The sequence below is a fragment of the Ursus americanus genome, chromosome 14 (assembly GCF_024610735.1).
Source record: "Ursus americanus isolate L20-20 chromosome 14, mUrsAme1.1.p, whole genome shotgun sequence".
Lineage (NCBI taxonomy): Eukaryota > Metazoa > Chordata > Mammalia > Carnivora > Ursidae > Ursus > Ursus americanus.
Genome location: NC_142140.1, coordinates 13,162,123 through 13,185,337, shown reverse-complemented (window position 1 = coordinate 13,185,337; position 23,215 = coordinate 13,162,123). Strand labels below are relative to the sequence as shown.

Genomic DNA, 23,215 nt, shown 5'->3' with positions numbered 1-23,215 from the left:
TAGTAAAATAGATAACATGTATTGTGCACCCACTACGTGCCAGTCATTTTATATACATTATCTCATTTGATCTTGCCACATACCTGCAAGGTAGGGACTATCTCCAATTTTTTACTCTCTATTTTGAATGAATAAATGAGGCTCATCTCCATTAAGTTAGTTGTTAAAGGTCACACCACTATGAAATAACCAAAACAGAATTCAATCTTTCAGTCTATCTGTCCCCCAAACCTGGGCTCTTTTCAGGATTTCACACTGCCTCATTCATCTACTCAAAAAAATATTTACTCATTGCCTATTATGTGCTCTCTGCTATGGAAAACATGTCCAGAGACTCAGAATTTTTAAATAGGAAATTTCTAAGAACTTCACTGTAGAAAGCAAAGGCAAGGTTGTTCACCTGCCAATAGCTGGGCAACCACCACATCCCTGTTCCAGAACACATCAAAATTACTGTTTTCTTTTATACATGAGTGCAACTTAAGTAAGACCCTCTCTGAAAATTACCTTGTGGTCAGCAGGGAAGGAAAACCGTTGTAAGCCCAGGTAGGTGAAAGACCTATGACACTCAGCAGAGAAGGAGAGATGGACCTTTGAGTTTTATGTAGGCAAACTTCAAAAACGCTATTTGAAAAGAACATTTACTCAAAGGGGTGACAGAGTTTGTCTTGGAAAACATTAGACACCTATCACCTTGTTGAGACCTCAACTTTCTTTCTGTAACTCCTGACATGAAGCATGCTTTTGTAATGGAAGGCTGGCTTTTTCCTTACTTCTCTGGAAGCTGACATCTATGCTGAATAAGGCACTATGCTAGGGCTCATAGACAGGGAGAAAGTCCTTCCATGTGACCTTTCCATGCTAAACACTGACTTAGGAGCTTTTGAAGCAAAAGGGAAGAGAAGAATAGATCACTCCTTCCCTCCTGGCAGCAATAAGTTACACAAAGGCCATGTTATGGTGAAGAAATAGCAGTCGTGCAAACTGTGACTTCCAAGATTTAGTGGTGGCGAGAGGTTTACTCTTCAGAACAATCCAATGTCGGGATTTGGGAGATACCTTCCAATCTGGTCCCCAGACTTCACAAAAAATCTGTCTTCCCTAACATTCATTTAACAAACTCTTTCAAGCTTATCCAGCTAAAGTTAGCCTCTGTCCCTTGTAGACAGGAACTCTGATACAGTGGATATTTGCAGGTTTGATCTGTTCAGCATCCTTTAGCCTTTTCTTTTAATAATGTCACAACAAAAATCAGTTTGTCCATCACAGAGGCTCTCCCTATCCTTCCCCTCCACAAATATCTTTATATTGAACACCAGGCTGATCAATGTATCCTGTTCCCCCTTAATACAGTAACTAGTCTAGGTAAGACATGTGACCCAAGCTGGGACCAACAGTTTGACCTGGGGTTTTGCTTTTTATCTGCAACTAAGAAGGAAAACTTGTACACCAGAGAATAAGAGTAACTTTGCTTGTGAAATGTAAAATAGCAAAGTGCCATTGCCTTCTTACCAGCATAACGTAACATGGCTCAGTACATCTGACACAGGGCTACTGCAGAATGGAAGAAAAAAACAGTCATAGTTAGTTTAAGCTGGCCTGTCCCGCTCATGTAACAAATGAAAAACTTTAGGCCCAGAGAGGGGAGAGACCTGAAGAAGGCTACACAGCTTGTAGAAACCAGAATGTAAATTCTTTCCACCTCTTATCAACATTTGCGCACCCTCTCTCTATCCCCTACCATACTTTAACCTCATAGCACTAATAGTACCTCAACTATGTTATAAGTATTTACAAGAGGAGGCTAGACAAGGGCAGGTTTTGTTCTCCATTGCACCTTCAGTGCATAGAACAGTATCCAGCATAGATGCCAAATACATATGCTTAAATCAATTACTAAATGAGTTTTTCCTAGTTCCCAATTAGCCAAGTGAAAACACGTGATTAAAGCTAAGGATTATAAAATTCATGTATCTCTACATGCAAATACATGTTATCACTAAAACACAGTCAGGGCCTTTTATGTTTTTCAAAGTTGATCCAGAAAGAAGACTTAGACAGAGTTTACCCGCATCTTTGGGTACTTAAAGCATCCTCCAGTGTCTGAAGACCAAATTTTTACACCTCACCCTACTGGCCAAGAAATTAATCAATAATCCCCTTGCTCTCAGGTGTGTCCACCCACTTAACTTGCCTGGCGTTTGGTCTTACCACAGTGATAATTTATAGAACGATAATAGGTCATTTAGCATCACAAACCTCTCCAACCCCATATCCTCACTTCTCTAGCTCACCACTAGGCCAACTGCTTGGGTCTGGTCATCATGACTTTGGAGCTAGTAACATTTCATGGAAGAGGACTTTCTTTACCTTTCCCCCAACTCCATATGGTACTAGCCCATGGCAGTCAGTTGAGACTGCTTTCCAAGTGGGCTATTTATTATCTGTGAGATTATGGTGGAGTATTTATCAACACTCTGGTTATCATCCTCTGTACCTTTCATGCAGGAAGAAGTAATTTGCTCTGCTCCCAAAATATTTTCAAATCAATAGCTCACAGTTTTATGCTATAATATTTTACCCTCAGGGTCACTTTCTCAGAATCACTTGTATCATTGGCAAAGTATGAACTGAAGGGCAGGAGTTGACTTCTGGAACATCCTGCTATAATTGTCCCATGAACTGTCTCTGCCTATTGATCTCCCCTCTAATCATCAGGAAGATTTATGTTCTGCTCCCCTTATCACTCTGCTTATCTCCATACATTTCTCTATCTGTGCCCTTTTCCAGAATGAAGCCATCAGAATTTTAAGTCCCTTTTGCACAAGTGAGACAGCAATTGGTAATTGCTTTTGTTACAACAGACCTAGACTCTGGAATTGACCACTTCCACCTTGTCTCCAAGCTAAAAACTATTCATCTTTCTGGGCACTGAGCCCATAAGAATAATATTTTTATGCTTAAGTCATGCATTGCATATTGTATTCTGCATTTGCACTGGGTCTGGTAGCCCTGCCCAATACCTGGAGTAGGAAAGTTGAATAGATTACAAGAAAGCACTGATTTCATTTTAAGCTAGTGCCCTAATTGCTAGACAACTGAGGGAAATTCAATTCAATTGAGTTCAATTCAAGGAATATCTACCTTGTGCCAAGGCATCACACTAGGCATCCTTCACAATTACCAAAGGCCAAAAACACAGTCTCTGCCTTCATGGAGATTATTATGGTCTAGGTATTTATGTAAGTAACCACAAAGATGCAAGGCAGAATGTGGCAAATTACAATGAAAATTAAATGAAGGTTTTGAGAGTTAGTGGAGGAAAACTGAAAAATGTGGAATGCTTCACAAAGCCACAAATTCATCATTTTAGAGCCCACTGCTGACACTCTAAAAATGTAGTTATTAGTTAGTACAAGTGGACCAACCAAAGGAGGAAGTATGCCCAGATGGGTCAAAAACTTAAAAATGTCTTAAATAAAGTCACTGGATATTGAACTAAGGAGCAGCCTAGAAAAATTCACTGTCTATCCCTTACCTCCTTTGTCATAGATTAATAGACCATACAAGTGTGGATTTATCTCTGGGCTCTCTATTCTATTCCATTGATCTATGTGTCAGTTTTAATGCCAACGCTATACTGTTTTGATCACTATAGCTTTGTAGTACAGTTTGAAATACAGGAGCATGATACTTCCAGAGTTTTTCTGTTCTCTCAAGATTGCTTTGGCTATTTTGTGTCTTTTGTGGCTCCATACAAATGTTAAGATTCTTTGTTCTTGTTCCGTGAAAAATGCCTTTGGCATTTTGATGGGAATTGCACTGAATACATAGATTGCTTTAGGTAGTAATAAATCCCACTTGATCATGGTATATGATCTTTTAGTGTAATGTTGAATTCAGTTTGCTAATATTTGTTGAGGATTTTTGCATCTATGTTCATCAAGGATATTGGCCTGTAATTGTCTCTTCTTTTATTCTTGTTTTCTTTCTTTTTTCCTTCATTTCATTTTTTCTTTCTGATAATGAGAAACTGTTAAAAAGGAATACTAAAAAAAAGTCCAAAAGAAGATTGACATTGCTTTTTGGTATGATGAAAACAAGGAGAATTGGTGGTTTGAGTGTTTTTGTTTGTCTTCTTTTCAGTGCGCTAAGTGCAATGACCCAGAAATCCAGCCAATCTACTGGAAGGAAGATGGTGGCAGACAGACAAGGAGATCTGGCCCCTGCCCCTTCCAGGACCAGCTCTGTTCAGCAACAAGGTTGATCTAATCATTAAACTGTTATATAGTAGGTACTCAATAAAAGTTTTACACAAATGAGTTACAAAAAGAGATAAAAATAGCACAGTGGTTAAAAACTGGGGCTTTCTCTCCACTTACAATATGTACACTTTTGTGTGTGAATATTACACTTCCAAAAAAAAGTTTTGCTTTGTTTTGTTTTTAAGGAGCTCTCAAACTAGTTCGAGTGGATTAAAATCCCTACCTTGCCACTTTCTGGTCATGACATTGAGCAAGTCACTTAATATATCATCTCTCTAAGCTTTATCTCTAAAAAGGAGACATTATAATACCCAGGGTCATGGTAAGGATTCACTAAGATTTAAGTAAAGTACTTAGCATACTGCAGAACACACTGGAAGAACTAAACAAATGCAGCCATTGCAGTTAATACAGATGAATGAATGTTAATCTCCATCTCAACTCTGGACCCTTCTTCCACTTACTGAGTACATACTGTGTGTTAGGAAGTATGTTAGATGTCGTTCTAGGAAATTGTTGGCCAAATTCCTGGTCATAGTTTCAAGCCCTCCTCATATTTGCTATACAAGTAATGATTTTTTTCTCTTTTAGACTATTGTCTTTTACTAAAATAAAGCAAAGCAATATCTATGCCTTTCCCAAAGGTAAATATTACATTTTGTAACAACTGGAACAGATAAAGCTTGCAAATTCATGTGCAAAGATTCTTTCTAGAGCAGTTGCTATTAAACCTCAGTTCCCACCTTTATCATTATTAGGGGTTGAACAAAAGATACTGAAGTCCTAACCTCTCAATACCTGTAAATGGGACTTTATTTGGAAATAGAAGTTTGTAGATGATCAAGTTAAAATGACATCATTAGGGTGGGTCTTAATCCAATATGATGGGTATCTTTATAAAAAAGGGAAATTTGGACACAAAGACAGACATGCTCAGGGGAAAGACATGTGAAGACACATAGGAAGAAGGGGCCACATGACTATAGTGATGCATTACAGTATAAGGAACACCAAGGACTGCTGACAAACACCAGAAGCTTAGAAGATGGAAGAAAGGACTATCCCCTAAAGCCATCAAAGAAAGCATGACCCTGCAGCCTCCAGAACAGTGAGACAAGTTTCTGTTGTTTTAAGCCATCCAGTTTTGGGTACTTACGTTAGAGCAGCCCTAGCAAACGAATACAATCACCATTACCAAAACCGTTTTTGGGGCTGGTGATTCGCAGAGAATTAAAAGTTCCCATAGCATATGGCCAACATGTAGGGCTCATGCAAGTGGTATGCTCAAGAGTGAGGCTAAATGACAAATTTGTTTTTAAAATCAAAAGTAGATATATGATAGCATTAAGTGCTAGCTGGAATGAGGTGAAATATCTGACCTCAGCACAGAGAAAGTCCTGATGACAGAATTATTTAACATAGCTTCACTTAGAGAGTCTTCCTTGAGGGGCTTTAAAATGAAGCGGTCTAAAATGAAGGAGAATACGGATTTTCAAGAAGAATGGGATAAATGCTGAGGTTTCAGATTGGGATAAGTGAGAATGGACTCCAACAGCGATTAGCAAACTGTGGCCTGCGGACAAAATCTGTCCACCACCCATTTTTGTAAATAAAGTTGTATTAGAACACAGCTATGCTCACTTACTACATATTGTTTATGGCTGCTTTCATGCGGACACAGCAGAATTGAGTTGTTGTAACAGAGTTCATATGGCCTGCATGGCCTAATATATTTACTATCTAGCTCTTTAAAGAAAAAAAAAAGTTTGCTGAACTCTAAAGTAGAGTGTTCCATATTAGAGGTTCTCAAACTTCAGCAGGAAGCAGAATCACCCGAAGGCCTTGTTAAAGCTCAGATTTTTGAGTCCCCTAGATTTTCTGACTCAAAATATCTGGGGTAGGGCCTGATCATTTGCATTTCTAACAAGTTCCAAAGACCACACTTTGAGAACCATGCTTTAAGTTTACACTAAACAGAAGCACCTAGTTAAGAGTGATTTAAAGGGAGGGGAAAGGAAGAGCAGTTGATTAAAAAACTGTGCTTGAGTTTGAAAAAGAAGAGCACCCTTGGGCAAATTACACTACCTGATCTCAAATTTACTATAAAGTGAATAATCGAGATAGTGTGGTACTGTCATAATGTTCCAGATTAATGGAACAGAATAGTCTAGAATTAAGCCATCACATATATAGTCAACTGATTTTTGACAAAGAGGAAAAGGTAACAGTGAAGAAAATACTGCCTTTCCAACAAATGGTGTTGTAACATTTTGATATCCATAAGCAAAAAATATAAACTTCAGTTCACTCTTCACACCATGCACAAAAAGGAGAACAGCAGCTTTTTCTTCATGGTTTGTAGGAAAGATAAACCCAGAAGCAGATTAGGTCAGACACTGGTGCATGAACTACACCTCAATGTTTATACAAGAGAGAAAATAAAAAAGAAACTTGATGGAGGTGATAACATAGTGCTCTACACCATCCACCCAAACTCTGTATTAGTATCAGGAAAAAAACTGCTGAGGCTCTGTCACGAAGAGAACTCAGTCCTAACGACGAGAAAACAAATCTTAACTTCCAGTTCACACTTAAGCAAAGGGAATTATGCAAACATCCTTAAAGAGAGAAGATACTATTTTCAAGTATTGCTGAATGAACACCTTACTCCATGAGACTCAGCCCTCCCCCACCCCACCACTATGCAGAATTTTGCCAACTACTAAGGATTTTGTACCATCAGCAGCAAGGAGTATTTGCAGATGCTCTGAAATCTATTCCAGGATTCTCTTATATACAGGGAAATCCCCTCATCACGCATTTGTCAAAATGTTGGTCAGCACACAGGAGTCTGTATGAAGTAAGTACCCAGAACAGGAGATAAAGCTAGAAGAGTTAATTGACTTTGAGGTGTTGGTTAAGTGATAGTTGGACTTGAGTGTCACAAATGTATCTATAAGGGACAAACAAATCCAAAAATCACCTGAATAATTCAAGCCACATGATTTCATCTAAATTAGACCAGACAATTATATCAAAAATAAGTTAAACAATTGTTTATTTGCCTGGTCTTAGGAAAATATGAATACAGATGGTAAAACAGATAACACTGGAGCAAAGAAACACAGAGGCAGAACCCAGGTCAAAGAAGGCTCCACACTCGAACTGAGTCTGAAACAATGGCTGGGATTCCAGTTAGAGGTACTTGTGAGGTAGAGAGGAGATGGAGCTCTGGGATGGGAAGTGTATGTTATATACAGGGAAGAACCTGTTCAGAGGTGGGAGAAAGCACAAGGTAAGTTCAAGAGTAAGCAAGTGCTTCTGTATATCGGAAACATGAGGTGTCAGAGGGTGTGCTGGGAAACACGACTATGGTCAGACCATGATCTCCTCCTGTGCCAGGCTGAGGCAAGCACACTTTACCCTTGTAAGCACCTTTAACTAGAGGAGCGATGTTATCAAATGTGTGTTTTAGAAAGATCATGTCAAAGGCACTATGAAGGATTTGATATGGCAAAATGGAGGCAGGGAGACAAGCTAGAAGGTTTCTGTAAGAAACAGACTTTTTTTAAAGATTTCATTCATTTATTTTGTCAGAGAGAGGGAGAGAGAGCACAAGCAGGAGGAGCAGCAGGCAGAGGAAGAAGCAGGCCTGCTGAGCAAGAAGCCCAATGCGGGACTCGATCCCAGGACCCCAGGATGATGACCTGAGCCAAAGGCAGATGCTTAACTGACTGAGCCACCTAGGCATCCCAGAAACAGACTTTAGATAGGACAGTGGCAACGCAAGAAAGGGGGAGAGAATAAAAAGTACTTAAATCTAGAGGCACCTGGGTAGCTCAGTCTGTTAAGCGTCTGACTCTTGATTTTGGCTCAGGTCATAATCTCAGTGTTGTGTGATCAAGTCCCGTGTTGGGCTCCATGCTGGGTGTAGAGCCTGCTTCAGATTCTCTCACTCCCTGTGCCACTTCCCCACCCCCGCCACGCATGCACATTCTCTCTCTTTCCCTCTTTCTAAAAAGTAAAAAACTAAACTAAAATAAAATAAAATAAAATAAGTACTTAAATCTAAATCTTGATTTGATATGAATTATTTGAAAAACTCAGTCCGCAATACTGAGTGACTGATTAGACTTAAGGTATAAGGGAAATAAGAGTTCTTTAAGACAATCCCCAGATTTCTGGCTTGGGAAAACTGAGTGAATGGTAGTATCAGTGTCAACAATAAAAACACAAGGGAAGAAGCGGGTTTTGAAAAAAGATGATAGGGCTGACTTTGGTCACCTGTGGTTTGTGATGTCTGTAGTATTTACATATGTGTTTTCTAGGTACACACTCAAAATAGGGCCAATAATAAGAGTAAACATTATTAAATCTTAGGCATTCTTCCAAGCACTTTCCTTATACAATTCATTTAATCTCGTAACAACTCTGTAGGATAGGTACTATTATTAGCCTATTTTGCAGATGAGAAAGTGACGTTCAGAGAGGTTAAGTAACATGCCTGAGGTCATAGAGCAAAGGAGCCCTCTTAGTCTCTAAGACATCTAGCCAAACTCCCTCACTCTTCTAGTGAAGAATTGTGATTAACCCAAAGTCAGATAACTAGCTAGTATTAGCTAGAATTATATTATGGTTGTCTGGAAATTAAATGTGGGTCCCCTATGTAATTGGAAAGAATTCTGCTACTAAAATACACTTCCCTTTGAATATTCAGTGAAAAACAAACTCATAATTAATTTCCTAACAAAAAAATAACAATAATACATTTGTTTAACTTTGGAGGTTGGAGAATCAAGTAAAAAGAGTGAAAATGTATTTTATGTAACTGCTATCCATACCAGAAGATGTCATAGGAATTTCTTTTTATACAGAGAACGGAAGAAAAGACTGGGGTACCACCAAGAATGTGTCATATTGTGCTACCACATGTGGTTGTCTAACTTATTTTGGTAAAAGACCAGTTTTTAGCTCATTCAGTTTTTTCCTTAGCTTTGTTGTTCATTATAGCTTTTGCTCAAGGGAGACCCCATCTCCCCACCTCCACCCCCTTCCTCCTTCCTGGTTATTACAATGCCAGGATGGACCCACTGCCACCAAGGCTCCCAACCTAAGTCACTAGTTACCCTGGGGAAGATGGTTATTTAAAAGATGGCCTGAATGTCATTTTCAAACTGAAGAAGCAATAGAAATTACACCTATTTGGGGATTTCACTATGTATAAAAAGGTTGGACAGAGAGGAATGGGTGAAAGATGATCTGGCTGTAGTCTTAGTTCTGCCCTTAACTAGGGGTATGACCTGGACTAGTCACAAAACCTCTCTGCATCTCAGCTGCTTCATTTGCAAAATGGAAACCCTGGATCAAATGATCTCCAGTTCCCTTCCAGTTTCATAACTCAATGATTTTGCAAGATTTCCCAGTCACTTCCTTATGTCCAGGCCAAAGGAGCCCCTGTCATGGTACTCATACTTCAGTTCCTAAGACCAAATGGATGAGCCTAGCCTTGGACCTGACTCCAAGCATTGAGGGCATCAGAATTCTCTGTTCAATTGGCATTGAGCCAGCTTCCAGAGGCTGCTGTCTGCAAAGGCTGAGAACTGAACTTAACCATGCAGGCTGAAATACCTACTTGCATGGATGGATGTGGGGCTGGTGGGAGGGGGTACAGGCTCCTGACTGGCTATCTTTGCTACCATGTGCCAGCACCAAATTCTGAGGAGTCCACAACCTGGCCTTCCCAGTCATTATAATATTAGTTGGCTAATGTAGGAGGATGAAACTTACCTTATTTAATAGTTTGTTAGCCTGATTTACAACTTTTAAATATTTAGATATATACCGAGTGCAAAATAATTGTACTGTTGCCCTGAGCCCTGAAAATATTAAAGGCTTGCAGAATCACCTGCAAGAGCCTAACTCTTCATGTTCTGTAAGTTTAAGTTAAAACAGGTAGAAATAATGACATAAGGTATGGCTGAGCATGGTGTGGACAGGACACATGTACATTAATTTGGAGTCTAAAATGAATTGCCATTTTTCTTCTCTCAAAAATAAAAGATTATGCCTATTCTTAAATGCTTTAAGGCCCCTAGGTTATTCTATTGGTACTTATACGGCAACATAAATCAGTTATTTGAACATCATAAATCCAACTTTCAAGCAATATCCACTAATGGAGTGTTGAAAATCTGGTTATATAACTTTCCCTTTTTTTTTTTTTTTTCACCTTTGCCATAAGACAAAGAGAAAACAGAGTTTAGAGGTAAAATCTGGGACTTCAGACATATGCTTCCATTAAACCATAAGGGAATCTTAAGGGTCTCAAGGAGCTAAAATAAATTCAGTGGGCTTTGTTCTGACATGTATCTACCCTAACTCTGTCAAATACTCAAGTTCATATTCTCTTTCCAGCTTGCTTGCTCTTGCTCTCACTCTCATACTCATTCTTGCTTTTATACTCTTTTCTGCATAGAGAGGGATTCTCTTTGAAACTCCTCTACACTGGACACTGGCCCTCTACATACTAGCTACTCAAGGATCTTTCCTTTACTAACTCTCAGCCTTGCTCTCCCCAGCTATGCCCAACCCCTCCTCCCCCCTGCCAACACCAGTTTCTCTTTTTGATTTTTCCTTGCCTATCTCCAGTTCCCCGAAATGCATTCCCCAGAAACGCTAATTCTGTAGGCCAGCAGGGGGTCACATCCAGGAGTCTTCAAGTGCTAAAAAGCACCTGATGTGACTTACATATGGCACACTGAGAAATCATAACTTATTTCAAAGAAATGATTTTTGTAGTCCAAATTTCAAACACAGGGAAGAACAATGGGAAGATTGTTTTGGGACTTCAGGTACAGTTCCAGACACTTTGAATTGTGCAAATAGAGAGTAATCTTAGTCAACATCAGCACCATGCTTTATACTTAACAAAATAGGCTCAGATCCTTACTCTGAGACACCTCGCACAATAACCCTACAGGTAGATTATATTTTTTCCATTTTACATAAGAGGAAACTGAGGCTCAAAGAAGGTAACTCAGCAACTGAGACGCTCAACGCAGGTTATAAGCCTCCAAGCACTTTTTCAATTATCCTCAGGCCAACTCAGCCAAGGGCTGATGTTGGACTAAGGGCTGCGCTGGACAAGGAGGCATTTGCTTGGGTCTTAGTGTGTGATCTTACACTTTTTGCCATTGGTCAACTGGGAATACGGGAGTTTACTGGCCTGGGAATTTATCTAAACTACTTTGGAGAATTGCGCCATTCTGGGTACTAGAAGGAATTGTGCTTATATCTAAGGAACAGATTAAAAATTCAAAGTGTGATGTCAGAGGCAAAGACAGTTAAATTTACTACATCCTCAATGTATGAAATTAAGGATGCTTAGTAACATTTAGTGGTATTTTGAAATCACCACATTCAGATTTAAAAAATAATAATAATACAGTTAAAACAAAAGCAAGTTCATTAAAATCTAATCATATCCTTCTCCTTTATGTATTAAAATGAAAGCCGTGAGTGATGCTTTTAATTATAGTCCTGATGTTTTAGTTGCTGAGCAGTTTATTTAAGTGACAGTATCACTTTCTTATTACATAATTACTCCTACTGAATTTGTAATGTAAACAAATAGGAGACTAATAATTCAGAGACAGCAGTAAAATTGATAGTACTCACCAGATAATAATTGTAATGGATTTATTGCAGATCGCTGATTCAGACCTAATTTAGTTTGAGAGTTAACTAATTAGAGGAAAAAGAGTTACAGGCTCACTTCTTTGGCAAGATCTGCACCTGAAGTCCTCATGGTGTTAAAGACAAAAAAGATCCAAGGAAAAATCAGTATCCACGCCGAAAATCAGTATCAATGCAATTTTCCTATTCTCCTTAAGCTTGCCTATATAACTCTGAATATCCCAGACCAGTGGGAGGATATTAAAAGGAAATAGGGGGGCGCCTGGGTGGCACAGCGGTTGAGCGTCTGCCTTCGGCTCAGGGTGTGATCCCGGCGTTACGGGATCGAGCCCCACATCAGGCTCCTCCGCTATGAGCCTGCTTCTTCCTCTCCCACTCCCCCTGCTTGTGTTCCCTCTCTCGCCGGCTGTCTCTATCTCTGTCGAATAAATAAATAAAATCTTTAAAAAAATAAAAATAAAAATAAAAGGAAATAGGATTCTCATTAATTACAACAAAGAGTAGGGACTTGGTCCACAATGTCATTGGCTACATTATAAGTAGTAAATACCCCATCAAAAAAGCCATTAAAGAAAAAAGGCAGGGGGTGCCAGGGTGGCTCAGTCAGTTAACCATCTGCTTTTGGCTCAGGTCATGATCCAGAGTACTGGAATTGAGACCCAAATCGGGCTCCCTGCTCCCCGGGGAGTCTGCTTCTCACTCTCCCTTTGCCGGCCACTCCCCCTGCTTGTGCTCCCATGTGCACTAGCGTGCACGCTCTCTCTCTGTCAAATAAATAAATAAATAAATAAATAAATAGATAAATAGATAGATAGATAGATAGATAGATAGATAGATAGATAAAATATTTAAAAAATAAGGAAGAAATTCTAAAAGGGCGGAGTGGCACCTGGTGGCTTGGTCGGTTAAGCAGCTGCCTTCTGCTCACGTCATGATCTCGGGGTCTTGGGATAGAGCCCAGCAACTGCAGCTGGCTCTATGCTCAGTTGGGGAGTCTGCTTATCCCTCTCACTTTCCCTCTATGCTCTCTCTATCTCTCTCTCTCTCTGATAAATAAATAAAATCTTAAAAAAAAAGAAAAAGGCAGAAAAGCAGATTCCTACACTGAGGGAAAGACATGGTTTCAACATATTTTTGAAGGTCACTTCAACTTTAATGTGCTGTGATCTCAGACTCAGATCTTAACTAAATCTAATTCCACCTTCCTAAGTATTTGTCAAAAAAGTAGTCTTCTCTGGTTTAAAATATGCTAGACATTTTTCCATATGCTTTTAAAAACATATTAGAAATGCTCTGTAAACTCTTCTGATTTAAAATAAGGTATGGTCATCTTGTGTCATTAAGAAGGAAATTTTGTTGGTAAAATTTTGTTAGGAGATGGTTAGAGGTAAGAAGCAGTCAGTCTCATGAAGGAAGGAGTTAGGAGTTTTACATATCATGTTCCTTTTATGAGTTTCCCTAGAGAAATCATGTTGTATGCAAACTTCAACAGGCACAGCCCTTGCTTACTGAACAATCCACAACTGAAGCTTCAAAGAGATAATCTGAACCCCATATATAACCCCATCCTAATATAAAGACAGGCTTTTATATGTTCACAATGCTCACATGTACACTCAAAATAACCAATAATGAGTGAATAATGATTTTCAGCTGCAAGAGGTGATGACAGGCTTATTTTATTTTTCATTGTTTCTTTGAACCTAACAACAACTAAAGATGCTGGCGAATTACTTAATGCAAGATACATTATCCTACTCCAGCCCAGTAACTGCCATAAAAGCTCCCATATCTTCTGTGCTCAAGAGAAGACTACTGAGAGTCTTCGAATGTTCTAAGCCTTGGGCCTAGTAGACAGAAATGTTTCCCTTCTCTAAACTGGGAGAGTGCATACTGAATTTCACTCCAAAGTTAATAATAATGAGAACTTTAGAAGTTAAAAGTTAATATTTGGAAACCAAGAACAACAATAAGAAGAAGAGATGTCACAGTCAATAACTGCAATAATGATTATAATGATTACAAATAGATTAATTGTAATAAATGGTTCAACAGTAAGTTAGAGCATAACTTTATGATAGAAGATTAATAAGGAAAGAGAAGAAAAGGTGTTTATGCATACATAGGTAACTGTAGATATGTGTGAACTGCCAGAATTATCAACTATGCTGATTTAAATAGGATTTTCTTATTTATTTAGGAATGTGTCTCCAAGGAGAAAGATGTTTATGGTGGGTGGGACTAAAAAGGAGATTTCTCAAACTCAACTGGGATGGACCCACACTGACACACCAGAAGGAAATGTTTTGTCCTGGATATACCAAACCTACCCTGACCTTAGATCCTTTATTCTTTGTCTTTCCCTATGAATAGTACATTTAATATGACCAATTGTGTGTCCATTCCAATTATCGCTTGTAAAAAAGCAAGTTTAAAAACACCCAAGATATTGTAAATTTTTACTGGACCCTGGGGGAGGTTATATCCTTGGTACCAAGACATTAGGATGTTCTGCACTGACTTGGAGGCTCATGCTAGTGGGCAAATGCTATATGTCAAAAGATACCAAGATCCCACAGGGAGATGATCAGAACCTGAAAGCCAGCACCTCCAAATTAGGGATCAATTTTGTGCTTGGAGGTTCACCCTTCCCATTCTTTCAGTAAGTTTCAACTCATATGGGTTGTTATAGCAATGGGGAAGAGCTGAACTGGAAGAGAATTACATGATGGAGAAAGGGCATAACCAATACAGTGGCTTATCATGATATGCTCTACCAACCCACACAAATTCAAATGTATGTTGCTCAATAAAATCAATCAATCAATCAATCAATCAATAAATATCTTAAATAATGTGGGCAATTCCGCCAACCATTCCACTGAATAAGTATATAGCCAAGAGTCAGAAAGAAGTGAAATGCCTGATCCAATGTTTTCAACCAATCTCAGTTCCATTGTTCCAAAAATGAGAATGTCCCTATGATTAAGACCAATTTTACTGAGTGTTCAAAGTAATATTTACTATACCCACATTTTGTCTTACACTCTGACTACAGAAGGTAAACTCTGTGTAAGATACTTTATTCATTATTTAAATATTAACCAAAATTTCCTCCTTGGAGAAAATATGAGAAGGTAAATTGTCTGTCCCATAATGCCATGAGGTTAGTAGTATCTGAAGATGTAGTGAACCAGACTTTTTTTTTTTTTAACTTTTTTTTTTTTTTAAGATTTTATTTATTTAACAGAGAGAGAGAGAGACAGCCAGCAAGAGAGGGAACACAAGCAGGGGGAGTGGGAGAGGAAGAAGCAGGCTCCCAACAGAGGAGCCTGATGTGGGGCTCGATCCCAGACCGCTGGGATCACGCCCTGAGCCAAAGGCAGACGCTTAACGACTGAGCCACCCAGGCACCCCGAACCAGACTTTTCTTACTTTTCTGTGACAAATATTACATCAGTCTAAGTTTACCTAGTTCTAGTAAAAGTTTAGATATACTCCAAAACCAAACATTACTTAAAATCACCTGGCAGGCAAAAGAAACAAACTAATATGTCAACAGCAGTTTTTAGCAGGACCTGATGTATTGTGACAGGCCATGGATGTTCTGAACTGCAAAAAGAATTTTAAGTTATGATGCAACACAGACTATGTATCTTTAATATCAGGAAGCACCTAAGTAAACCTTTGTTCATTCTAAGCCTTGTGCTGTATGGAGACATTGATTTTCCTATTCAGACATAGAAATTCTTGTTCAAATACTTGATTGTCTTTTTCATTTGGAAGGTTATTTGAAGACTGTGAGCTTCTTAAGGCCAGGGACTATGTCTTGTTTCCTGATATTTATTTCCCAGTACTAGTACATTATAGATGTTCAGTAAATATTTAATGAATGATGAACAGAATTGTATGTTTAAAATTGAGAAGGACAGAATTTTGTTGGGGGGGTTCTCAATGAATTTAAATCAAAGTTGCCTCCATTGCAGCAAATGGAAGTAATTACACATTTATACTCACCAACCATTGATAATATGGCACATGTGTACAAAAGTGACTATGTGTTAATAAAAATTGAAACAGCAATTAATAAATCTAGTTTTGAATTTAGTGTCCACTGGTAGTTTGTCTTAAACTTCCTCTGGACTTCATATTACCAAAATATTTTTTTAATTTAACAGTGTTTTCTGAACATGGCACCTGGACCTTGACATGTACCTCCTTGTGATATCCCAATGTAGCTATCTTGTATTGACATTGATCTTGACCACTAATGATAAAATTGTTTTATGCACATGTTTTATCCCTCCAGGAAATCTCGCTTAGGGCAGAAATCTGGGCAGTAGGTTCTCAATAAAACATTTGTTTAATGAAAGTAGAACAGGCATGGTCTGGGACTATGTACATAATGGGTAAGAGAGCAGGCTGAGAGATAAACTCCTCAGGATCAGATCCTAGCTCATCTCTTAGTGCCATTTTAACATACATAATTTGCTTAACCTCCCTGAGCTTCATTTTCTTCATGTATAAAACACAAAAAGTGTTTGTGAGGATTAAGTGGGGTCATCCATGTAAATAAAGCACTTAGAATAAAGCACACGATAAGACCCTATTATGCCAGGGCTGCCATAACTACTTTGCTTATATTAATTTGCATAAATACTACAATTAATAGATGTTATATGTAATAAATGTTAGCTATTATTAGCTATTTTTATTAGGTTGGATGTATAAAATTATCAATATTTTACCATTTTGACCTGCAAAAGCAACAGTTCGGTGGGTTTGATCTGATATCCTATGAACTTAAGACACATGAGCAATTTGGTCAAATCAGTCTGTTAAATCAGAAAATGGGAGAAGTGGATAAACCAATTGTTTATACAACCAAATATAAAATATTAATCCATTAGAAATAGTCTCTGTATGTAAAAAGCTGGGCTTTATATTATATTTGCAACCCAGGTCTCAGGACAGAGAAAAGAAAAGCTAATTTGGAAGGGCTGAAATTGGGAGAGGGAGAAACCTGAGTATTCCACACCAGCACATTTCTACACTTTTCTGATTGTCATCCACATCTAACTGCCCACTAGTCCAGCTCAAGGCTAACTTTGTCTATTTGGGCAGAGTTGGTGGATATCTAAGGGAAGTGATTTCAGGGAAATTTTGAAAAGATAAGTATCTTAAAATAAAATGCCCCAAATCCAAAATAGCAGTCATCATCGTCTCGGGGTCAGAAATGATACTCCAGAGAAATCCTGACAAATTTGCAAACATATTACCTGAACAAGCTCGTGCTTAGCTTATTTAGTGCCCACTAAATAGGGTCTCAGCTTAACAGACTGCTAATGGAATAGGTGAGAGGATACATATGTTGTGATGAGGCAAGTGATGGAAAAGGTTAAAATACACACAGTGAAGCGAGAGAGCAGAAGGCTTGGATTAAAGACTCAGGATGTCTAAGAACTAAAGTGGGGAAGAAAACTAAAAATAAATGATCCAAACATACCTGGTTTAACACTATCTCCCCACGCTCTCCCTAATCCTCTATACTCCGGATCAGTGATAACACCTTCCACACTTCCCCACCCTCCCACTGTGCTCCTATTCTTTGGCTGGTCTAAAATCGGACTTTCCTCAAACTGAGATTATCTCAAACTGCCTTTTTCTGCCTAATATAAAGTGACTGCTTTCATCTGAGCATCTGCAAAATCAATTTTCTTCACCCTTCACTTTGGAATGCATGTTTAAATATAGCCCCAGTAGCTGTTGTGCTTAACAACATTAGCGAATTGCACTCCAATTTAACTTTTTCAAATAACCATCAATATCTGTGAAGATTCTTAGTCCCACCTTAAAGTCCCTGAGTTGAATGATCACTCTTTTTCTTTTTAAATAAGAAAAAAGCATCCTCTGAACTTTAAACAGTTTTTTAATGAACAAGAATCCTTATCAGGAGGGGTTTTTTTTTTGTTTTTGTTTTTTTAATGAACTGAACAGAAGCATTAACACAGGAACAGTTGGTCGCTAATCATTAGCTGGAGAAAACTATATTACATGGCTAATGGAAACACTAGGGAGGCACGGGGGAAATAAGAACTATGTGTTGGCAACAGCAATGTGTCTGTAGGCAGCTCCAAGTTACCGAGTAGGCTTGCATTACTATAAACAATACAGAAGCAATAGAGTTATTATAATAACCTTTCAACCTCCTGAGAATTTACCATATCAGGCATCTTGGGCCTGTGAAGGCTAGTAAGGAGTAGCTTTGGCATTACTGAGGAATGCACTGTTAATGTTAACCTTGTTGGCATGTTTAGCAGAAAAGTGACCAATGATAGCAATAGCAATCCCATACATTTGTACAATACCATATCCATTGACCTCCTTTAATTTTTTTTAAACTTTCTTTTAGCTTTATTTCTTTTATTTTTTTATTTAAATTCAATTAGCCAACATATAGCACATCATTAGTTTTTGATGTAGTGTTCAATGTGACCTCCTTTAATCTTGACAACAACCCTAAGAAATAAGCATTATAAATGAGGTTCAAAGAGGTTGATAAGGGACGTGCCCAAGGCCACACAGATAATAAATGATAGAGGCCAATTTTATTCAATATTACTCAGTGAACTTTTACTGACCTCCCTCCCTGTGCAACTCTCTGTGCTAAGCACTGGGGACACCAGAAAATTAGTCATGGTGCCTGCCTTCAGAGAACACAGAGCCTGCTGTAGACAACAGGTGGTTATTCATTCACTCAGCAACTTCCAATTGTTGAGGGTCTCCTATGTGCCCAGTATGACTGGGGTACTGAGAAATGAGCAATGCACAAAATAGACAAGGTTCCTGCTACCCTGGAGTGTGCATTCTAGTAAGGACAGACAAGTAATTTAAAATAAACAACACAAAGTCTACATATTCTATGACTCCAACTATGTGATATTCTGGAAAAGACAAAACTATACAGACAGTTTTAAAAAAATCACTTGTTGCCAGGAGTCGGGGGGCAAATGAGGAACAGAAGGATGAAAAGAGGATTTTTAGGGCAGTAAAAGCATTCTATATGATACGGTACTGGTAGATATATGACATTACATATATATCAAAACCCATATTGCTATACAACACAAACAGTGAACACTAATGTAAACTAAGGACTTTAGTTAATGTATCAGTATTGGTTGAACTGTAACAAATGTATTATACTAATGCAAAATATTAACTAACAGTAGGGGAAATTGGGTGGTGGGAGGAGGAAGAGGGTATATGGGCCTCTCTGAACCATCTCCTCAATTTTATATAAACCTGAAACTACTATTAAAAAACAAAGCCTGTTAATTAAATTAAGTAATTAAACAAGGCAATTTCTTGAGTGCAACCAAACTCAATATCAACAAAGTAATATCACAGAGCCAGGAAGGTGCTATAATGGATCAAAGAGGGCATCTCTGAGGAGATGATATTTTGAGGAGATGATATTTTCACAGAAGCTTGAAATGAAGCAAGCCTGGAGATCGTGGCAGAGATCTGGTTGGGAGAACCCAGGGAACTTGCCTCTCATCCTGAAGCTGTACTTGTACAGCAAGCCACCTCTTTCACTTCGGTTTTACATTTATTCAGAGTGGCTTTGGGGGAAGCTAATGGAGAATACAGGGGAGGAAGAGAAGCTAAAGCTTCCTCCCTCCTACCATACTCACACAGCAAGTCACACCTTGGAGCAGCCTTGAAAAAGAAACAAACCTGGTGTGTTTGAGAAACAAACAGAAATCTATGGAAGTGAGGGAGTCTGGCACAAAATGAAGGAGGAACTAGCTATATCATGTAGGTTCTTGCCTGGCACAATAAGAAGTCTGGATTTTATTTCTCTGAAAGGAAAAGTTAATGGAGAATTTTCAGCTAGAAGTGACATGATTTGATTTACTTCTTTTTTTTTCTTTTCTTTCTTTTTTTTTTTTTTTGGCTAGGTACAATATACTTTATTGATGGTATGACAAGGTAGGGCTCTCTAAACCCCTCCCCTTCTTCAGGGGGTCTGGAATGGAAACTGTGGAGGTCAGGAGATTCTCAGTGTGTTGGGGGATGAGTTGGGGCAAGGACTCCCCAGAACCTGATGGCCCCTGTCTTCCTCTTGCTCTCGCTGGGGCTGGCACTCCAGGAGCTTTTACTTTTTGGAGGCCATGTGGACCATAAGGTCCACCACCTGGTTGCTGTAACCAAATTCATTGTCATACCAGGAAATGAGCTTGACAAAGTGGCCATTGAGAGCAATGCCAGCCCCAGAATCAAAGGTGGAAGAGTGGGTGCCACTGTTAAAGTTGCAGGAAATAACCTGGTCCTTGGTGTAGTCCAGGATGCCCTTGATGGGGCCCTCCAATGCCTGCTTCACCATCTTCTTGGTGTCATCAAATTTGGCAGCTTTCTCCAGGCAGCAGGTCAGTTTCACAACCAACACACTGGAGGTGGGGACATAGAAGGCCATGCCAGTGAGCTTCCCATTCAGTTCAGGGATGACTTTGCCTACAGCCTTGGCAGCACCAGTAAAGGCAGGGATGATGCTCTGTGCAGCTCCTCAGCCATCACACCACAACTTTCCATAGTGGCTGTCCACAGTCTTCTGGGTAGCAGTTATGGCACGGACTGTGGTGCCACGTTCCTCCACAATACCAAGTTGTCATGTATGACTTTGGCCAGAGGGGTCAAGCAGTTGGTGGCACAAGAGGCATTGCTGACAATCTTCAGCGAGCTGTCATACTTCTCATGGTTCATGCCCAACACAAAAATGCAGGCATCGGCAGAAGGGGCAGAGATGATAGCCCTCTTGGCCCCACCCTTCAAGTGAGCCCCAGCCTTCTCCATCGTGGTGAAGACCCCAATGGACTCCACAACATATTCAGCACAAGCATCACCCCATTTGATGTTGGCGGGATCTTGCTCCTGGAAGATGGAGATGGGCTTCCCATTGATTACAAGTTTCCCATTCTCAGCCCTGACTATGCCATGGAGTTTTCCCTGGGTGGAATCATACTGGAACATGAAGACCATGTAGCTGAGGTCAATGAAAGGGCTGTTGATGGCGACAATACCCACTTGCCAGAGTTAAAAGCAGCCCTGATGACCAGGCACCCAATACGGCCAAATCCATTTACTCTGACTTTCACCATCATGTCTTGGGGAAGTGGCTGGCACTGTACCAGAAGATGCAGCTGTCTGTCAAATGGGGAGGAGCAGAGATTTCAAAATGCTTTACATTTTGAAAGAACTGTGGCCACTGTACGGAGAATGGATTGAAAGAAAGCAAGAGTAAAACCAGACAGACCAGTTTGGAGGTTAGAGAGAAAAGCTTTGGGATATATTTAGGCTATAGAACCAAAGGACTTGCTGTTAATTAGATGAGCGAGATGAGAACAAGAGGGAAATCAAGGTGACTTCTAGATTTTTGGACGGAACAGCTGAGTCATTGATACTGCTATATCAGAACTGGGAAGACAAAGAGAGGGAAAGGTTTATTGGCAACAAGGGTGAAATCAAAAATTCTGTTAAGGTTTGAGATGTGGAAGAAAATTAAAAATATAATTATGATAAGTGCCACTAATATAAGGGCATATTCTAAATAATGTGAAACACAGAGAAAGGAGAGACGAAACCTGTGAGAGGAGAGAAGGGCAGGGAAGATTTCACAGAAGATGTGAAATTTAGCTTGTATATTTAAAAATAATGAAGAGGAGGAGGAGTTAAGATGGTGGAGAAGTAGGGGACCCCTTTTTCAGCTGGTCCCCTGAGTCGAGCTGGATAGGTACCAGACCATCCTGAACATCCACAGAATCAGCATGAGACGCAGGAAGATACATCTGGATCTCTACAAATGAACATCTCCAGTGCTGAGTATTGAGGTACGAAGTGGGGAGCTGTGAAACCACGCACAGATATTGGAAGATAAATGGAAGGGGGAGGGAGCCGCTGCATTCGGGCACCGGAAAGCGGTAGCCACCTACATGGGGGAGCAGGCGGACTCTCGGACCTGCACCCGAGAGAGAGCAGACTGAGACAGTGAGCCAGGAACGTGTGCCACCAGACTGAAACGGAGCTCCGGTGCGCTCACTGGAACCAGACTGAGACCGGGAGCTCCAGGAGCACGGGGTGGCTGGCGGCTGGCGGTGTTAGAAACACAAAGGACAGAGACGGGCCAGCCCTGGAAGTGAGGGCTGGGACGCCGGGTGTGGGGCGCACATCCCGGGACACTGCAGGGTTGAGCAGCAACAACAGAAACAGAGTTAAAGTGGCCAGAATATCAGTGAAGAACGGTCCGCGAACCCTCTGTTCTGAGACAGAGGCTGAGATTCGGCCACTGCTGCTCTGACTCTCAGAAGAGGCACAGCAAACCTCCAGGGAAAGCCGCCAGAGAACAAAAGCCTGGAAAGACCGGCTCACAGTGCGCCCATCCCCATCCCCCCTCGCAGGGAACACGGAGACTCTACCCAAACAGGGTTGCCTGAGTATCGGTGTGGCAGGCCCCTCCCCCAGAAGGCAGGCTGAAAAATCAAGAAGCCCACATCCCTAAGGTCCCCATAAAACAAGTGCGCACTGTGTGGGTCCCGGTCAATAATTTGGGCTCTGGACAACCCCGCAACCTCTCCTCATCAGAATGACGAGGAGAAATCCCCCCCCAGCAAAGAAAAGACAATGAGTCTGTGGGCTCTGCCACAGAACTAATGGATATGGATATAACCAAATTATCAGAAATGGAATTCAGAGTAACAATGGTCAAGATGATGTGTAGACTTGAAAAAAGTATTAACGAAAGGTTAATGAGAATATAGAATCTCTAAGGGCGGAAATGAGAGCGAATCTGGCAGAAATTAAAAATTCTATGAACCAAATGCAGTCAAAACTAGATGCTCTGACGGCCAGGGTGAATGAGGCAGAAGAACGTATCAGTGAATTGGGGGATGGGTTAGTAGAAGAGAAAGCTAAAATAGAAACTGGGCTCAAAAAAATCTAATCTCGAGAATGTAGGTTACGGGAGATTACGGACTCAATGAAACGTTCCAATGTCAGAATCATCAGCATTCCCAAGGGGGTGGAGAAAAACAGAGGTCTAGAAGAGATATTTGAACAAATTGTAGCTGAAAACTTCCCTAATCTAGCAAAGGAAACAAGCATTCGTGTCCAAGAGGCAGAGAGGACCCCTCCCAAGCTCAACCACGACAACGTCACGTCATAGTGCAATTCGCAAATATTAGATCCAAGGATACAGT

At 40.0% G+C, this 23,215-nt stretch overlaps 1 long non-coding RNA gene and 1 pseudogene across 1 annotated transcript in view; both read right to left on the bottom strand.

Moving 5' to 3' along the window:
- Positions 1-23,215, bottom strand: part of LOC123799163 (uncharacterized) — a 601,123-nt gene that overhangs the window by 467,538 nt on the left and 110,370 nt on the right. The window lies entirely within an intron of this gene.
- Positions 17,918-21,862, bottom strand: LOC123799161 (glyceraldehyde-3-phosphate dehydrogenase pseudogene; annotated as a pseudogene).